This window comes from Macrobrachium nipponense, chromosome 1 (genome assembly GCF_015104395.2).
Source record: "Macrobrachium nipponense isolate FS-2020 chromosome 1, ASM1510439v2, whole genome shotgun sequence".
NCBI classification, from domain to species: domain Eukaryota; kingdom Metazoa; phylum Arthropoda; class Malacostraca; order Decapoda; family Palaemonidae; genus Macrobrachium; species Macrobrachium nipponense.
Genome location: NC_087200.1, coordinates 106,258,407 through 106,277,197, shown reverse-complemented (window position 1 = coordinate 106,277,197; position 18,791 = coordinate 106,258,407). Strand labels below are relative to the sequence as shown.

Sequence of the window (18,791 nt, the reverse complement as noted above, 5' to 3'; positions counted from 1 at the left end):
GCAAATGACGATGTCGAAATGCTCCTTCCAAAATTCACGCAAGGTGAGGTTTGTGGTATCGGTGATGTCAAAACATCTTTTGAAAAGATGTTTCATGTACAGCTTCTTAAAGTTCGCTATCACTTGCTGGTCCATGGGCTGGAGGAGAGGGGTGGTGTTGGGCGGAAGAAAAAGAATCTTAACAAAGGAATACTCCGCTAGGATATCTTCCTCGAGGCCAGGAGGGTGGGGAGGGCCATTGTCCAACACCAGCAGACATTTCAGGGGGAGGCGCTTCTCTTGCAAAAAACTCTTCACAGTCGGGCTGAAACACAGATTTACCCACTTGGTGAACAAAAGCCTCGTTACCCAGGCTTTTGCATTAGCCCTCCACATCACTGGAAGCTTCTCCTTCAACACTTTGTGAGCCTTGAAGGCTCGAGGAGTCTCGGAGTGATACACCAGTAGGGGCTTCACCTTGCAATCCCCACTGGCGTTCGAACAAAGTGCGAGCGTAAGCCTGTCTTTCATAGGCTTATGCCCGGGTAGCTTCTTCTCTTCCTCCATGATGTATGTCCGACGAGGCATTGTTTTCCAAAAAAGGCCAGTCTCATCACAGTTGAAGACTTGCTGAGAACTGTAGCCTTCCTTGGTCATCATCTCGTCGAACGTTTTTTTAAAGGCTTTGGCCGCTTTCGTGTCCGAACTGGCAGCCTCCCCATGACGCACCACCGAATGGATGCCAGTTCGTTTACGGAATTTCTCGAACCAGCCATGCGAAGCCTTGAACTCTGGGGTTGGCGTTGAAGTCTCTTCCCCTCCCTCGTCTTCCGCCTGCGCAATCAAATCGCTGAAAATAGCACTGGCCTTGTGAGCGATTGCCGTCTCCGTTACTATATCGCCAGCGATTTCTTTGTCTTTTATCCAGATGAGGAGCAGCCGTTCCATCTCGTCGTGCACATGGCTCCTCTTGCTGGACAAAATAGTGATGCCCTTCGACGGTGTAGTTGCTTTGATGGCATCCTTCTGTTTAAGGATGGTGCCTATTGTCGACGGATTACGGCCGTATTCCTTTGCGATCACACTCAATCGCATACCAGCTTCGTACTTCTTTATGATCTCCATCTTTGTCTCCAAAGAGAGCATGCGCTTCTTTCCGTGAATTTCAACTTTCTTGGGACCCATGACTACGTTAATTTACGTAAAGTTACACAATACAGTCTTCGCACAACACGATAATATGTACTGCAATGAAATCACTAACGAATTTACGTTACTAAACGAAATCATTGGAGCGAACGAATGCCGATTGCGTACGGTAAAGTTTCGGGTGCGGAGTGGCCGAGCTAAGGCACGCCAACACGTACGTATAGAAGATGCATGATGGGAGGGATGCTGTCCAATTAGAGAGAAGGATCTCATGGCTTGGCTAGCATCAGGAACCAATGGGAGAGCAGAAGGATGGTGGCGAGTCTACTATAACTAAGATAGCGGCGTGCGGCGCAAGTTTCAAAATTGTTATGGGGTGAATCTCGGACTTTCAGAAACCTTTCGTATCTTGAAAACTTTTCGTATGTAGAGCAGTAAAATTTTTCGTCTTTGCTTTCGTAACTTGGATTTTTCGTAAGTTGAGCCTTTCGTATCTCGAGGTACTACTGTAATTGATTGAATATTACTAAACTGTAAGTGTTTTAGCTTACAATTGCAGTTTTTGACCATTTCAGTCAAGTTAAAGTTGACCGAAGGTCAAATTTTTTCTATTTATCGTGATTTATATGAAAATATTTCAAAACTGATAAAACCTACAACCATGAGTTCTTTTCATTTGTATTCTACATGAAATTGCACACATTTTCGTATATAAAACTTTATGTAACGGCTAATATAAAATGGGGCAAAAATTACGACAAAGTGATGAAAGAATTTCTGAGATTTTCGGCCGAGTTACCACGCGGGGACGTAAGGAAAAAGTGTTTTTCAAAAATTCACCATAAATCGAAATATTGAGCTAGAGACTTTCAATTTGTTGCAAAATGAAGGTGAACAATTGAATATTACTAGATTGTAATAGTTTTAGCTTACAATTGCGTTTTTTTACCATTTGGGTCGAATCAAAGTTGAGCAAAGGTTGAAATTTGCCACTTATCATGATTTATATGAAAATATTTCAAAACTGATAAAAGCTACAACCATGGGTTGTTTTTCTTGTATTTTACACAAAATTGCGCACATTTTCATATACAGGCGGTCCCCGGGTTACGACGGTTCCGGCTTACGACGTTCCGAGGTTACGACGCTTTTTCTTAAATATTCAATGGAAATTCCGTCCTGGGTTACGACGCTTGTTCCGAGGTTACGACGCTGACGCTTCCGACGCTCCGAGTTAACGACGCTTTTAAAAAACGCATGCTATGATAAAAATCCTTTATAGTTTAGCACAGTACATAATAAAAATATGTTTTTGGTTACATTACAACAAAAATTTTGAGGTTATGATGATTTTTGACACTTTTTTTCGTATTTTTTGAATTTTTTTACTGACGCCGCATATGCGGAACTAGTTTGCGGGCGAATGAATACACTAGCTTGGGATGCGCAGTTTAAAACAGTCCAAAAGCGCAAATATAATGAAAAATCATTGCTTGTTTCCAGTACATAATTAAAAAAACTAAGTTTCTGGTTAGATTACAACACAAATTCCAAGGTTACGACGTTTTGTTATGCTTTTTAACGATACCTCATATGCAGAACTAGTTTTTGAGCGGAGGTGCATAAATTAATTAACGCTATTAAACTGTATGGTAAATTGACCGAACAACGACCTCGGACGGTCGAGGACGCCAAGCGTAACAATACGAAAGGACGCCACTTCAATCGCGTGCCTGCCTGCATTCCACTAGGTTGTGTGCTGAGACGTTGCTGAAATTCCTTGCCATTTTCGCAAATTTACAATGGCTCCTAAACGCCAAAGTACTTCCTCCGATGATAGTTCATCCAAGAAGAGGAAGGTCATCACGATGGAGGTCAAATATGACGTGATAAAGCGTTCGGAGAAGGGAGAAACTAACACCGAAATAGGCCGTTCTTTAGGCTTGAGCAGGACCACGGTGGTAACCATTGTGAAGGATAAGGAACGTATTCTGAAGCATGTTAAGGATGCTGCACCGATGAAGTCAACGGTGATAAACGAGAAGCAACGTAGCCAGAGCATTGTTGAAATGGAGAAATTGCTCATGATCTGGCTGGAGGACCAGAACCACGTGTTCCGGTGAGCTTAAGTGTGATCCAGGAGAAGGCTAGAGCGCTGCATGAGGCAGTAGTGAAAAAGTTTGGCGAAGGCAGTGCTGGTGGTGAATTTTCCGCGAGTAGAGGTTGGTTTAACCGTTTTAAGGCTCGTGCAAATTTGCATAATGTGAAGCTGCAAGGTGAAGCTGCTAGTGCTGATAGCGAAGCAGCAGAAAGTTTTCCAGGTGGTTTGGCTGAGATAATTAAGGATGGTGGTTACACGGCTGACCAAGTCTTTAATGTGGATGAGACTGGATTATTTTGGAAAAGAATGCCAAATCGAACGTACCTTTCCAAGGAGGAGAAGTCAGCACCTGGCCATAAAGCTGGAAAGGAGCGACTGACTTTGCTGTTTGGGGCCAATGCAAGTGGTGATTTGAAACTGAAGCCCTTGCTGGTGTATTTGGCCGAGAATCCCAGGGCTTTCAAGGGCATTTTCAAGAGTCAACTCCCTGTGATTTGGAAATCTAACAAGAAGGCGTGGGTTACCTTAATGGTCTTCGAAGATTGGTTCAATGACCATTTCGTGCCAGCAGTGGAGCGGTATTTGACTTCGAAGGGTCTGCCTTTTAAGGCCCTCTTAGTCCTGGACAATGCCCCTGGTCACCCTTCAAATTTGAGCGACATGCATCCTAATGTGAAGGTGGTGTACCTCCCACCCAATACCACATCACTGATACAGCCAATGGACCAAGGGAGTAAGTAATAGCTAAATTTCAAGGCTTACTACCTTAGAAGGACCATACGTTTTGCTTTGAGGGCCATAGAAGCTAACAAGGAGTTGACACTGAAGCAATTCTGGAAGGGCTACAACATTGCAGATGCAGTGAAGAACATTGCAAGTGCTTGGGACGAGGTGAAGACGACCACTTTAAATGGGGCCTGGAGGAAACTGTGTCCACAGTTTGTGCACAGTTTTGAAGGCTTTGACCAGGCAGAAGACGTCGAGACTGTGACGAGGAAGATCGTAGGGCTAAGCAAGAGGCTGCAACTAGATCTTGAAACCTGATGATGTAACAGAGCTGCTGGCTTCCCATGGAGAGGAATTGTCTGCAAGAGGGACTTACTAGAACTTGAACAAACAAATGATTGAGGAAGAGGAGGCGGCACCAGAGCCAAAACCCAGGTCATTAACTGTGAAAGGCTTGTCAGAGGGTTTTACTCATCTGGAGAGAGCCTTGGCTTCTTTGAGGCAGAAGACCCTAACGTTTCTAGGTTTGACAAAATCAAGAGAGGAATCATGGATTTGGTGACTTTCTACAAGGAGACCCTGAAGGAGAAGCAGACGAAGAGAAGTGTGCAGTCCAGGCTTGACACTTTCTTTCACAAGTCTCCAGTACCACCACCTCCCACTCCTAGTCCTGGTAAGGAATTCTGAACTGTTTTACTAATTTATGTGTTTACATAGTGTACATATTAAAATGTGTTAATTTTTTAATGTAACAACTAAATGTAAGAGTAAATTGTAACTTCATTAATTTTCATCATTTGTAATTTTATTGCAGAAGTGGTGACAGTTCCAGATCCCCCTGTACTACCTGTGACAGTTCCAGATCTCCCTGTACTACCTGTGACAGTTCCAGATCTCCCTGTACTACCTGTGACAGTTCCAGATCCCCCTGTACCTGGACCCTCTGTATCAGCCCGCCCACCTGCACGTGTACAATCAGGTAAGCAATTTCATTTTTCTCATTTTCATGTTGGAAATTGTTTACACCCTACATACATACGTACACTAACTTACATAGTGGTACAATGTGTTTGATGTTGCATAACCTTATTATTATTTTTTTTTCCATTTCAGACCCCTTTGATAGTGACAGTGACCCAGATGACCCTGAGCCTTTCCATGGTTTTGATGCCTCGCCCTATACATCAGGTAAGGAATCCTTAACAAATTTGTATAAAATGTTTTATAAATTGCTAATAGAAATTTTATTAAAAGTGTACATATGCTACAATTACATCCACCTTATAATATATTTATGTACCCTATCATTCTTTCCAGATGTAGATGTTCCCTCATCAGTTGATACGAGTATCACCTCTCCAGAGCCCAAATCAGTTGATACGAGTAGTATCACCTCTCCCATTCCTTCAGGTAAAGAATTCTTCATTTTTTATATTGAACATACGTATTACACACTACATATGTCAAACAGTAATAACATGTGCAGTAGTTACAGTAGTAGTAACTATCATTTTATATATTTTTTATCATTCCAGACTCCCAAGCACCTGCCCATCCCACTCCATAGCCCAGCCACCCACTCTCATGTACCATATGGCCATCCCAGTAAGCAAGCCAACCACTAGAATTTGGTAAGGACATTTTTTTTTATTAATGTTTTAATATTACATATGTAATAACCATGTATGTATGTAACATACATACTATAATCATATGTATTACATTATCATTCCAGACTGGCATGCACCTGTGACTTACATAAACCAGACCTCTACATAGCCTACATGTCTTCATTTTGCTGAAGGTAAGGAATTCTCAGTTGTGTTTAATGTTTGCATACGTACAATAAATTTTGTACACCTAAGTGGTTACATACTGTCCTTTAATATTAATTCTTCATTCCAGACTGCCCATCATCCTAGCCTGTTGTTATCTGTGATAAAGCACACTGAAGTTAGGTTTGGAATGCATCCTTATCATGAATGCTCTACACCTCCACCTCCATCTCCCACAACCTAGGTAACAGCTTTGAGACTCACTAAAAGTTGGTAAGTTATGTAAGGAATTTCTAAATTAAGTTTTATACTACATGTTATATGTGATTATTAAACCACTGTATGGTGCATATTACTGTATGTAACTTACTATGCATAGAGTACTTACTGACAAAATTATTTTTTGTACATTCCAGAACCCCCTGAATGATGTAGGCTATGGGGCCACATAAGACTTTGTCCATCCCGGTTACATTGAATGCCAAATATAAACTAAAGGTAAGGAATTAATTAACATACATTAACTCTTTTAGTACTCTTGATATATCTACAGTAATTAACATATGCATTCACAACTTTCTGTAGTGTATATTTTGTACACTAATTTTGTTACTTTTTCCTTCCAGAACCAACATTTTTCACACAACTCCAGGTTGTTACTACAAGTGTCATCAAGGGATAACTACTACAAGTAGAAGCACCATTTTTGGATGGAAAAAACCCTTCAGGAAAGTATACGTATCACATGTAACATGTAGTGTAACAAAGTATGAACAGTAAGGTTTTTACATACAGTAGTACATATTACATACGTACATAACTTTTTTTTACAGGAATTTCCAACCAAGTTTGATTATGTACATATGTACATGTTATAAACCACTGTACGTATGGTTACTGTATGTAACTTACTAAACATACATAACATGACTTAACTTTGATACTTTTTTGGTACATTCCAGAAAACCAGGACCCCCTCCATGATGCAGGCTATGGGGCCACATAAAACTTTGTCCAGGGTTACTACATAACATAAAGGTAAGGAATTATACATAGTAGTAATTAACATACATTAAGTAAGTTTTATACTAAAAAAAAGTGACCAAGATCTCTCACATGGGATAAGTGATCAAGGTCCCTCATGGAATTGGTACTGTACACTCCCTGCTGAACAGGGGGTGTAGACCAATCATTTACAATAATGCATACCAGTTGATATTAAACCACTGTATGGTGCATATTACTGTATGTAACTTACTATGCATAGAGTACTTACTGACAAAATTATTTTTTGTACATTCCAGAACCCCCTGAATGATGTAGGCTATGGGGCCACATAAGACTTTGTCCATCCAGGGTTACGTTGAATGCCTAATTTAAACTAAAGGTAAGGAATTAATTAACATACATTAACTAAGTTTTATACTACATGTTATATATGTGATATTAAACCACTGTATGGTGCATATTACTGTATGTAACTTACTATGCATAGAGTACTTACTGACATACTAATTATTTTTTGTACATTCCAGAACCCCCTGAATGATGTAGGCTATGGGGCCACATAAGACTTTGTTCATCCAGGGTTACGATGAATGCCAAATTTAAACTAAAGGTAAGGAATTAATTAACATACATTAACTAAGTTTTATACATGTTATATATGTGATATTAAACCACTGTATGGTGCATATTACTGTATGTAACTTACTATGCATAGAGTACTTACTGACATACTAATTATTTTTTGTACATTCCAGAACCCCCTGAATGATGTAGGCTATGGGGCCACATAAGACTTTGTCCATCCAGGGTTACGATGAATGCCAAATTTAAACTAAAGGTAAGGAATTAATTAACATACATTAACTTTTTTACTCTTGATATAACTCAAAGTAAGGAATTATAAACTAAAAGTAAGGAATTAATTAACATACATTAACTCTTTTACTCTTGATATCTATAATTTACATATTGCATTCAGGACTTTGTGTAGTATTTTGTACTAATTGTGTTATACTTTTACCTTCCAGAGCTACCAGACTGGGATTTTAGTGTACTCCAGGATCTAACAAATACATACGTACTACTACGAAGTGTGCAGTGCATAATATATAGTGTTTAGTGTATAATCTAACCTAAGGATTAAGTGTAGTACATTGTGCTTTTTAGTGTCACAAGAGTTTAATAAAGAATTATACCTTCAAGAACCATCCTTTGCCATTGGAATAACCACACTACACATCATGCAATCTACTTGCATGTCACACAGGTAAGGTCTCTAACTTTTTCTTAGTTTAAGGCATATTTCCAAGTGTCGTTCCGGCTTACGACGATTTTCGGCTTACGACGCGCCTCAAGAACGGAACCCCCGTCGTAACCCGGGGACTGCCTGTATAAAATTTTATGTAACGGCTAATATAAAACAGTGCAAACATTACGACAAAGTGACGAAAGAATTTCTGAGATTTTCAGCAGTTACCGCGCACGGACATAAGGAAAAAGTGTTTTTAAAAAATTCCCCATAAATCGAAATATTGTGCTAAACACTTCCAATTTGTTGCAAATTGAAGGTAAATGATTGAATATTACAATAATGTGAGAGTTTGAGCTTACAATTGCGTTTTTTGACAATTTCGGTCGAGTCAAAGTTGACCAAAGGTTGAAATTTTGGCACTTATCGTGATTTATATGAAAATATTTCAAAACTGATAAAAGCTACAACCATGAGTTATTTTTAGTAGTATTCTACATGAAATTGCGCACATTTTCATATATCAAAGTTTATGTAACGGCTAATATAAAACGGTGCAAACATTACGACAAGGTGACGAAAAAATTTCAGAGATTTTCGGCAGAGTTACCACGCGCGGACGTAAGGAAAAAGGGATTTTGACGAAGGAAAAATCTATTTCTGGGCAAGGGCCCATGTTGCTCAGTGAAATGTCCCTTTAGCACACATTTCTAAGGTAAATTAATGCTAACATACCAGAGAAAAAGCTAAAATGGAAATGCCAGAATATTCTTGCTCGCTCACCTTATATAAAGGTGTCGGTATGGTTTCTGGGGTGAGTGAAACCACTACCAGGGGTCTCTTGCCATTTAGATTCATCCTTCTTCAAAATCCCTCTACCAGAGAGGGGCCGATCCAAGGCCCACTCCCCGCTACTGCTACTGCTAGCGCCTCTGACGGCATCCTTGGAGTTAGCACCCAAGCTTGGGCCAAAGAAGGGGGTACAAGAGAAGGGTGGGATTTCACTGGGCGACACGGGCCCTTGCCCAGAAATAGATTTTTCCTTCGTCAAAATCCCTTTTCTGGGCTCAGCCCGTGTCGCTACGTGAAATAGTACCAGAGAAATGGCCACAAGCTTGGAACAAAGGAGTACAAAGAAATATTGTAGGGAAAAATGAAAAACAATTAAGGTTAATTAGTATAATCTAAAATTAAACTACGAATCAGAAAAACAATTGTACTGAAAACTTAAGAGCAAATACAGTAACTTATGATTAACCTTAAAATTAGATACAATATAACTGAAGTGTGATTAATCCTAAAATAAAAAACAAGGAAACATCACAACTATGTACAACATGTGGCATCCAAGCTACGACAAAGGCTACATGGTGGCAGAGCCATGGCAAGAATGTCAGTGAAGCAGGTAGAAAGGAGAGATCTAGATGTAAGCTACTTACTACTACTTAAGCAGTGTCAGGAGAAACTGTTTTCCGCTGCCACTGCTGGAAATTTAAGTGCTTCTAAGGACTTGAGGTAATGGCGTTTGAACACTGTCGGAGATTTCCAGCCTGTATACTTTTTCAGATCGTCAAAATTCATATGCTGAAAGTAGTTAACTGAGGTAGCCACTGCCCTAATGTCATGTACACAGGGGAAAGATTCTGGGTTGGCTTGTTCAATGAAATATAATATTTGTTGCCTTATTCCTTTTAAGGAAATAGTGCCACCTTTTTCCCTCATAAATAAAGGGCCTGAAGATCTTATGGCCGTTCTAGCAAGGTATGCTCTTAGGGCAGTAACTGGACATATGGATGGGTCCTGAGGAAGTGGGAGAATTTCATGGGGCCCACCTATCTAGTGGGTCCTCATTTTTAGCTAAAAATTGACGATCTGGAAAAATTAAAACTTCTCCTGAAGGGAGAAACTCTATATGACCTGAGTCTCTAGATAAAGCCGACAGTTCAGATACCCTGGCTCCTGAAGCTAGACTTAAAAGGAATAATGTTTTCCTCAGGAGGGGTAAAAAGTCACATGATTCATTATCAGTGTCTGAGGCCAGTTTGAGAACATCATTTAAGAACCATGACACAGACTTAGGCCTCTCTGATGGCCTGAATCTAGCACAGGCCCTAGGGATAGATGAAAAATAAGAGTCTGTTAAGTCTATTTTGAAACCAAACTGGAAGATTTTCTTGAGTGCAGATTTAGTAGTAGTGATAGTACTTGCTGCTAAACATTTTTCAAACAATGACCTAAAAAAGGAAATGGCCAGATTGGTTGTCATGGTTTGAGTTTCAGAATTCCTCAGGAAAATAGCTAGTTTCTTAACTGCTGAGTCATACTGATGTAGGGTTGACTCCTGTTTATCCGATTCTAAGAATAGGATGTTCTGAGGGTCGATGATGGCATCCCTTTTTGCCGCAAACTTCATGAAGTCCATAAAGTTAGGGTTTTCTGAATTCCTGAGGAAGCGTATACAGTCTTTGTTTGTACTAGTTGTGATAGCTTGGGATTGGGAATCCGTTGAGGTCGGAGTCCCAATTCCAATAGTAGTGGGAACCAATTGCTCTTGGGCCAATTGGGGGCTATTAGAGCAATGCGGCCCTTGAACGTTCTGAGTTTGTTCAGAACCTTCAAAAGATTCACTGGGGGAAAGATGTAAATCTTCTTCCATTGATTCCAGTCTATAGCCATGGCGTCCGTGGCATAAGCCAGAGGGTCCAGGTTGGGAGCCACGTTACAAGGGAGTTTGTGATTCGACTCCGTGTCAAAGAGATCCATCTGAAGCCCCGGGACTTGTTGACAGATCCAATTAAATGACTGCTTGTCCAGGGACCCCTCCAACTCTATTGGGACTGATCGAGATAGCGCATCCGCTATCACGTTCCTTACTCCTGCTAGGTGTGTGGCAGACAGGTGCCATTTGTTCTTGGCTGCCAGTGAAAATATGGCCATCATGACATGGTTCACTTGGCTTGACTTGGAACCTTCCCTGTTGATGCAGTGTACTACCACTGCACTGTCCAGCACCAGCTTGATGTGAGATTTCTTGACTGGATGAAGTTTTTTCAGGGTGAGGAACACTGCCATAGCTTCCAGTACGTTGATATGGAGCTGGCGGAACGGCAGGGACCAGGTTCCTTGTACCTTCTTGTACTGAGAGTACCCTCCCCAGCCGCTTAGAGATGCATCCGTGTGGATAACTAGTGCCGGCGGAGGGAACTGAAGAGGAATTGACTTCGACAAATTCTTGACCTCCGTCCAGGGGCGAAGGCGTTTGCGTAAGATCGCCGGGACAGTGGATAGTTTGTCCCGGGATCTGTTGTTTGCCCTTGAGCGCCAGACGCGGTTTATGTCTTTGAGTTTTGCTTTTAGCAGAACGTCTGTTATCGAAGCAAATTGGAGAGAGCTTAGGATCCTTTCCTGGTTCCTCCGAGACGTCTGCTTGCATTTGAGAAATTGTCTGGTTGCTTTGGCTATTTCTCTCCTCTTCAACGACGGAATTGATAGAGTGTGTGAGTTCAAGTCCCACTGAATGCCCAACCACTGAAAGCGAGACTCCGGTGTTAACCAAGACTTGGTCCTGTTTATCTGGAATCCTAAGTGTTCCAGAAACTTGATTACTTTGACCGTTGCTTTGTGGCATTCCTCGATGCTTGTGGCCCAAACGAGCCAATCGTCCAGATACGCAACTAGCATTATTCCCTGAGACCTGAGTTCTTGAACGACTGTCTCCGCCAATTTTGTGAAAATTCCGGGGGCTACATTGAGCCCGAAAGGCATTGGCTTGAAGGAGAATACCTGGTTCCCTAGTCTGAAACCAAGGAATGGGCGGAAGTGTCTTGCTACTGGAACATGATAGTATGTGTCTGTAAGATCGATAGAGGTGGTGACAGCCCCACGGGGTAGTAAGGTCCGCACCTGCGAGATGGTCAGCATTCTGAACTTATCGCAACGAATGAATGAGTTTAGATGGGACAAGTCTAGAATTATTCTTAGTTTGTTTGAGCTTTTCTTTGGCACGCTGAACAAGCGACCTTGAAACTTTAAGTGCTTGACTCTTGACACTGCTCCTTTCTGAAGGAGTTCTTGGGCGTACTCTATCAATTCCGCTGTTGGTTGTTGATGGAAGGTTTTGGATGGAGGGGGACCTTTGATCCAGCTCCATCCTAGACCTTTGGACACAATGCTCTGTGCCCAGTTGCTGAACCTCCATCTGTGTCGAAAGAGGAACAGCCTCAATCCTACCTGAGGGTTCTCACTGGCTCGGGGAAGGGGGTGTTCCGCACCCTCCTCGTAAGTGTTTACCTCAGCTGGATGCTCTTCCGCCGCCTCTCTGGCGGAAGGCACCTCTAGCTCTGCTACCCCTGCTGAACCTGTTAAAAGGTTTAAAGGACTGGCTTTCAAATACTGGGTTGAAAGCCGGGGAGACAGCGTAGGAGGTTGAAGCTTGTGCTTGTGGTTGCGCCACCAGCAGAAACTGTTGTTGTGGCTGTGTCTTGGAGGTAGACGGTTGCGGTACTTGTGATACCGGAACCGCCTGCATCACTGCCTGTTGCTGAGGAGCCTGGAAAGGCTGGAATTTCCTAGGCTTCTTAGATTTCTTGGTTGAAGAGGCCAACTCTGCCTTCCTTTTACTAGTTAAACCCCAGCGAACTTTCAGACTCTGGTTGAGTCTGGTTGCCTTGCAGTGAACCGAGTTCACCACCGACTCTGGGAAGAGATCAGCACCCCAGATCGAAGCAGCCAGCAACTTATTGGGTACATGTCGGATGGTGGCCTCTGCCAGGACATGCTTCCGACAATTCCGTCTTGCTATGATAAAATCATATAAGTCACACTGCATTGTATGCAATTGTGACTTAGCTATGATTTTAAACAGAGGTTCATCTCCGTAGATCAGAGATGATACCTCCGTCATAACAAGCGTATTGAGGGACCTGGACAATCTCGTTCGGGCATTAAATTCAGCCTGGATGAGGCTGTCCGGAAGCCTGGGTAGCCTCTCGCTAAATTGCATGATGGCACAGTCTGGTTTGAGCTTCTCGACCGAAAAGGTGGCCGGGAGGTCCAACCATAGATCTTCTGTTCCGGGGAGTAGGAGCGATGTAGGCTCCGTTTCCCGTAGCTGCGGCATTGGCTCATCCCTCATCGCGGCCTGCATCATGAGCTCCGCCACCTTCGTAGTGAACAGGATGGGCGTTTCCCCGTCCACTGTGAAGATCGTGAATGCGCTTTTGAATGCTTGGACCCTGGTATTGACGCACTCCCAATCTTCACAGGCTCCTAAGCCATTCACGTTGGGCTTGATCCCGGGAGAGGATGACCGTCTCCTTTGGGATCTTGTCCTCTCTCCTCATGGCCGCTTCCGTAAGGCGGGCATATCCGATGAAGAGGGGTTGCAGCAGATCTGCTGGATGAAACTCGAAGTCCTCAAGCCTTCGAGTTCCACAGCCCTCCAACGTCAGCATCCCGTCCTTGAAGGGAGCGTAAGAAGAAATCCTCCAGTGATTACTTGCGGTTCTCTGGTATTATAACAATATTTTACCTTAGAAATAGTACTAAAGGAACCTATTTCATGGAGCGACATGGCCGAGCCCAGAAATATATTTTTTGCTTTTATATTATTGCATACAAAAATTTTAAAAAGCCTTATTATGGAAGAGTTATGGAGTTCCATTTGACAACGTCTGAAAGAGAGAGAGAGAGAGAGAGAGAGAGAGGGGCGGGTAATTGCTGTATGGATAGTTAATGACTGAATTGGTTGTTGGTGGGTTCTGGGCTGTCTGCTGGTGCTGTTGATTGTTAGAGTTCTGTGTTTTTGGTGTTTTTGAGTCAGTCTTTAGTGAGAGCTGGTGACAGTCAGTAGTGTCAGGAGCAGTATATTAAAGGCACTGGAAGTTAGTTGAGTTTTGTGTGTTATTGATTTGTTATTACTTTGGTGTTGTTTGCTTTGGGGTGGTTGGGCCTGTATTGTTGGATTTGGTGTGCTTTTGAGTTCCTGAAGGTTGTATGTGATTTGTTGTGGTTGAGGGTGGTTGTTGTTGTTGGGGGCTGTTGTGGTTTCTTGGTGTGGTTGTGAGTTGTTGATGGTGGTTGTTGTTGCTGGGGGCTGTTGTGTTTTCTTGAGGTTGTTAGTGGGTGTTTGTGTTGCCTTTTTGTGTTGTTGGTAATTGTTTGTGCATTGGTCTTTTGTTGTGTTATTGAGTTTTTGTTGTTATATGTGAGGTTGTGGTTGTGTTCCTTGTTGTTGTTGGTGTTGTTGTTGTTGTGGTCCTTGGTTGTTGTGTGTTTGTTGGGTTGTAGTCCTTGGTTGTTGTGTTATTGGGTTGTGGGTTGTGGTTCTTGGTTGTTGTTGTTGGTATTTCTGTGACATCGACCGGCAGACAGCACAGGATAGCCCCGGAGTAATTGGATTGATTGGTAAGTACATGTGTTGTGTGTTTTTTTGTTTTGTTTGTTTTTTGTCAATTGTCCTGCTGTATTCTGAAGTGTAAAGTAGAAAGTGTGACTGGGGTGAGTTGGGCAGCTGGACTGATTAGGTATATGTGGGGGGGATTCTGCAGCTTGTTTTTGAGCTTGTGATTCCGCCACATTATGTTGTGTAAACACATTGCTTGCTTGAACTTAGGCAGTGTATAACATGTGCTGAAACCTTCAGTAAATATGTAATGCAGCATGTTTATTGATAAACACTTTTATATTAATCACATTTTGTTAAAGGATATAACTTTCCCAAAACTTGGAATAATATAACAATACACAATGCAAGAGAGAAAGAGGGGTAAGCAAACAAGACAGCCAGACATTCACACAATCTCTTGATTTCTTGCCCAAACTGCAGTCTAAATGTACGTAGTCCCATATAGTACTGACTGGTAGGAGAGCTGGCTGTAAGTCCAAGCAGTTGTTAAACAGTTTTGTCTTAAAGTGAGGGGTGTCTATTTGTAACTATAACAACAGGAACTTTTGCAAGTTTTTCAACATAAGAAAGCTCCTGATGTTATTTTTACAAGTACACTTCTGAACATAAAACAGTATTCTAATAATAATAATAATAATAATAATAATGTGGTGGCGTGGCAGAGTGGGTTAGGCCGTCAATTGACTGGTTAAGCAACATTGGGGCTGGTCAGTCGTTGGATGGGTGACCGCTCTCCTCGGTGCTGATTCCTTGGGAAAGGATCTTTACCATAATTTCCTTAGTCTACTCAGCTGTAAATGAGTACCTATTCCTGATGGGGTAGGGTCCAGCTATGGGTTAAATAGCAAAACTTAGCAATGATGAAAATAAATGAAGGATTAAAAGACAACAACGTAAATGGAACCTCTGGCAACAGAGGAGCTTCGTCCGGCAGCCAGGTATTTAACCCAATTGAAGGGGAAGACGGTCAGGTACTTGGAGGTCGTCATCCAACAACTGACCACCACAACAACAGTAACCAACAACCAGAGACTGGAGCTACAGAAGCAAACCAGAGGAAGAAATGGACAAGAGAAGAAAAGGAAATATGGAGATGCTACATCAGAAGCAACCCGACGGAGAGAGGATATAGAAGAAGGTCGGTCAACCTCTGGAATGAGAGGAATAAGACCCCCCAAACAGAACAGAGGCTGGCAGACCAAGTAAGGAACATAAAGAAAAAGAACTGGCTCTTCCCAACAGAAATAGAGGAATTGGAAAGGGAAATGACACACGGCAACGAATTACAAGAAGACGAACTGAGAGACGATGCCACAGAATATGACAGGGATGATGAGGTATCAAACAACGACATACAAAGAAACACTGGCGAAGTAACAGAGAGGACGGAATGGGTAGAAAAGATCAGACAATGGATGAAGCCAGATACACAGAGAACAAAGATCCCCTCCATGAAAGCCTACAACACCAAGAAATTAAGGGAGAACACAAGTGAGGTCAATGAAATAATGAGACTAATACACACCACCAATATCACAGAAACAAATAACTTGACATATGCAGGAGCAAGATTAGTAGCAGAACTGATGGGGATACGAACACCAACACCATCAGCACAACCAACCCAACAGAAACCAAAATAGCAACCGCCTTGGAAAAGGCGCCTGGAAGAGCAAATCATGGTGATGAGATCTGACTTGAGTAAACTGAAAGAGATGGCAGAAAAAAGGCTAAGAAGTAAGAAAACAAGGGAGGAACTGCACGAGAAATACAAAGTACAGGAGAGGGGACTAAACAACACAATAGAAGATGTAAAACAGAGGCTTAAGGCCAAAGCACATAAGATCCAACGGTACCTGAACAGGAATAAGGGATACCAACAGATCAAACTATTCGGAACCAAACAGAAAAGACTATACAGCCAACTAAAAAGGGAAGACAACCACCAAGAAACTCCTAAAGCCGAACCAAGTAAGAGACTCTGGGAAAACATCTGGAGCAATCCGGTATCACACAACAAACATGCAACATGGCTCCAAGAAGTCAAGGCTGAAGAAAGAGAGAAAATAAAACAAAGATTCACTGACATCACGACAGACACAGTCAGACACCAACTAAAGAAAATGCCCAACTGGAAAGCCCCAGGTCCCGATGAAGTCCATGGATACTGGCTCAAAAGCTTCAAGGCCCTACACCCAAGAATAGCAGAACAATTCCAGCATTGTATCACAAATCACCATGCGCCCAAATGGATGACCACAGGAAGTACATCCTTAGTACAAAAAGACAAGAGTAAGGGAAATATAGCCAGTAACTACAGGCCTATCACCTGCCTACCAACAATGTGGAAGTTACTAACAGGTATCATCAGCAAAAGGCTATGCAACTACCTAGAGGAGACAAACACCATCCCCCACCAACAGAAAGGCTGCAGAAGGAAGTGTAGGGGCACAAAAGACCAGCTCCTGATAGACAAAATGGTAATGAAGAACAGTAAGAGAAGGAAAACCAACCTAAGCATGGCATGGATTGACTATAAGAAAGCCTTCGACATGGTACCACACACATGGCTAATAGAATGCCTGAAAATATATGAGGCAGAGGAAAACACCATCAGCTTCCTCAAAATACAATGCGCAACTGGAATACAATACTTACAAGCACTGGAATAAGACTAGCACAGGTTAATATCAGGAGAGGGATCTTCCAGGGCGACTCACTGTCCCCACTACTCTTTGTAGTAGCCATGATTCCCATGACAAAAGTACTGCAGAAGATGGATGCTGGGTACCAACTCAAGAAAAGAGGCAACAGAATTAACCATCTGATGTTCATGGACGACATCAAGCTGTATGGTAAGAGCATCAAGGAAATAGATACCCTAATCCAGACTGTAAGGATTGTATCTAGGGACATCAGGATGGAGTTTGGAATAGAAAAATGTGCCTTAGTCAACATACAAAAGGGCAAAGTAACAAAGACTGAAGGGATAAAGCTACCAGATGGGAACAATATCAAACACATAGATGAGACAGGATACAAATACCTGGGAATAATGGAAGCAGGGGATATAAAACATCAAGAGATGAAGGACACGATCAGGAAAGAATATATGCAGAGACTCAACGCAATACTCAAGTCAAAACTCAAAATATGATGAAAGCCATAAACACATGGGCAGTGCCAGTAATCAGATACAGCACAGGAATAGTGGAATGGACGAAGGCAGAACTCCGCAGCATAGACCAGAAAACGAGGAAACATATGAAAATACACAAAGTACTACACCCAAGAGCAAATACGGACAGACTATACATAACACGAAAGGAAGGAGGGAGGGGATTACTAAGCATAGAGGACTGCGTCAACATCGAGAACAGAGCACTGGGGCAATATATGACGGCCAGTGAAGACGAGTGGCTCAAAAGTGCATGGGAAGAAGGACTGATAATAGTAGACGAAGACCCAGAAATATACAGAGACAGGAGAAAGACAAACAGAACAGAGGAATGGCATAACAAACCAATGCACGGAGAATACATGAGCCATGAGACAGACTAAAGAACTAGCCAGCGATGACACGTGGCAATGGCTACTGAGGGGAGAGCTCAAGAAGGAAACTGAAGGAATGACAACAGCGGCACAAGATCAGGCCCTAAGAACCAGATATGTCCAAAGAATGATAGATGGAAATAACATCTCTCCCATATGTAGGAAGTGCAATACGAAAAATGAATCCATAAGCCACATAGCAAGCGAACATTGATTGACAAAATCAAGAAGAAAGTATCACTCATTGATGTCGCAATACCATGGGACACCAGAGTTGAAGAGAAAGAAAGGGAAAAAATGGATAAGTATCAAGACCTGAAAATAGAAATAAGAAGGATATGGGATATGCCAGTGGAAATTGTACCCATAATCATAGGAACACTAGGCACAATCCCAAGATCCCTGAAAAGGAATCTGGAAAGACTAGAGGATGAAGTAGCTCCAGGAATCATGCAGAAGAGTGTGATACTAGAAATGGCGAACATAGTAAGAAAAGTGATGGACTCCTAAGGAGGCAGGATGCAACCCAGAACCCCACACCATAAATTACCACCCAGTCGAATTAGAGGACTGTGATAGAGGCAAAAAAAAAAATAATAAAAAAATAATAATAATAATAATACTGTAATAACAATAATTTGGTCAGGGGGACCTAATAATCTAGGAACAAGTGCAGGCCTCTTATTTACTGCTGATCTTATTTTCCCTGTGGGCTGATGATTCTGAGATCACCTGGACAACAAAATTTGGATGTACATATTATAAGGAATAGGTGTGTTATGAAACATACTGAGCATATCAATAAGCTCAGTCTGGAATCCTGGCTAACAGAAATGGTTACTCAAA

At 42.1% G+C, this 18,791-nt stretch overlaps 1 protein-coding gene and 2 long non-coding RNA genes across 7 annotated transcripts in view; 2 read left to right on the top strand and 1 right to left on the bottom strand.

Annotated features, from left to right (window-relative positions):
• Window positions 1-18,791, bottom strand: part of LOC135219528 (uncharacterized oxidoreductase ZK1290.5-like) — a 334,332-nt gene that overhangs the window by 29,753 nt on the left and 285,788 nt on the right. The window lies entirely within an intron of this gene.
• Window positions 4,460-6,196, top strand: LOC135219529 (uncharacterized). The gene is made up of 6 exons (XR_010315457.1): window positions 4,460-4,934; window positions 5,069-5,143; window positions 5,273-5,365; window positions 5,491-5,586; window positions 5,691-6,003; window positions 6,147-6,196. It is a non-coding gene; the product is annotated as an uncharacterized LOC135219529 (long non-coding RNA).
• LOC135219530 (uncharacterized) lies at window positions 6,223-8,143 on the top strand. 2 transcript variants are annotated; one of them, XR_010315459.1, is made up of 4 exons: window positions 6,223-6,768; window positions 7,035-7,117; window positions 7,266-7,576; window positions 7,767-8,143. It is a non-coding gene; the product is annotated as an uncharacterized LOC135219530 (long non-coding RNA). The 2 variants fall into 2 exon arrangements; XR_010315458.1 differs by having other exon boundaries at window positions 6,230-6,768; window positions 7,494-7,576.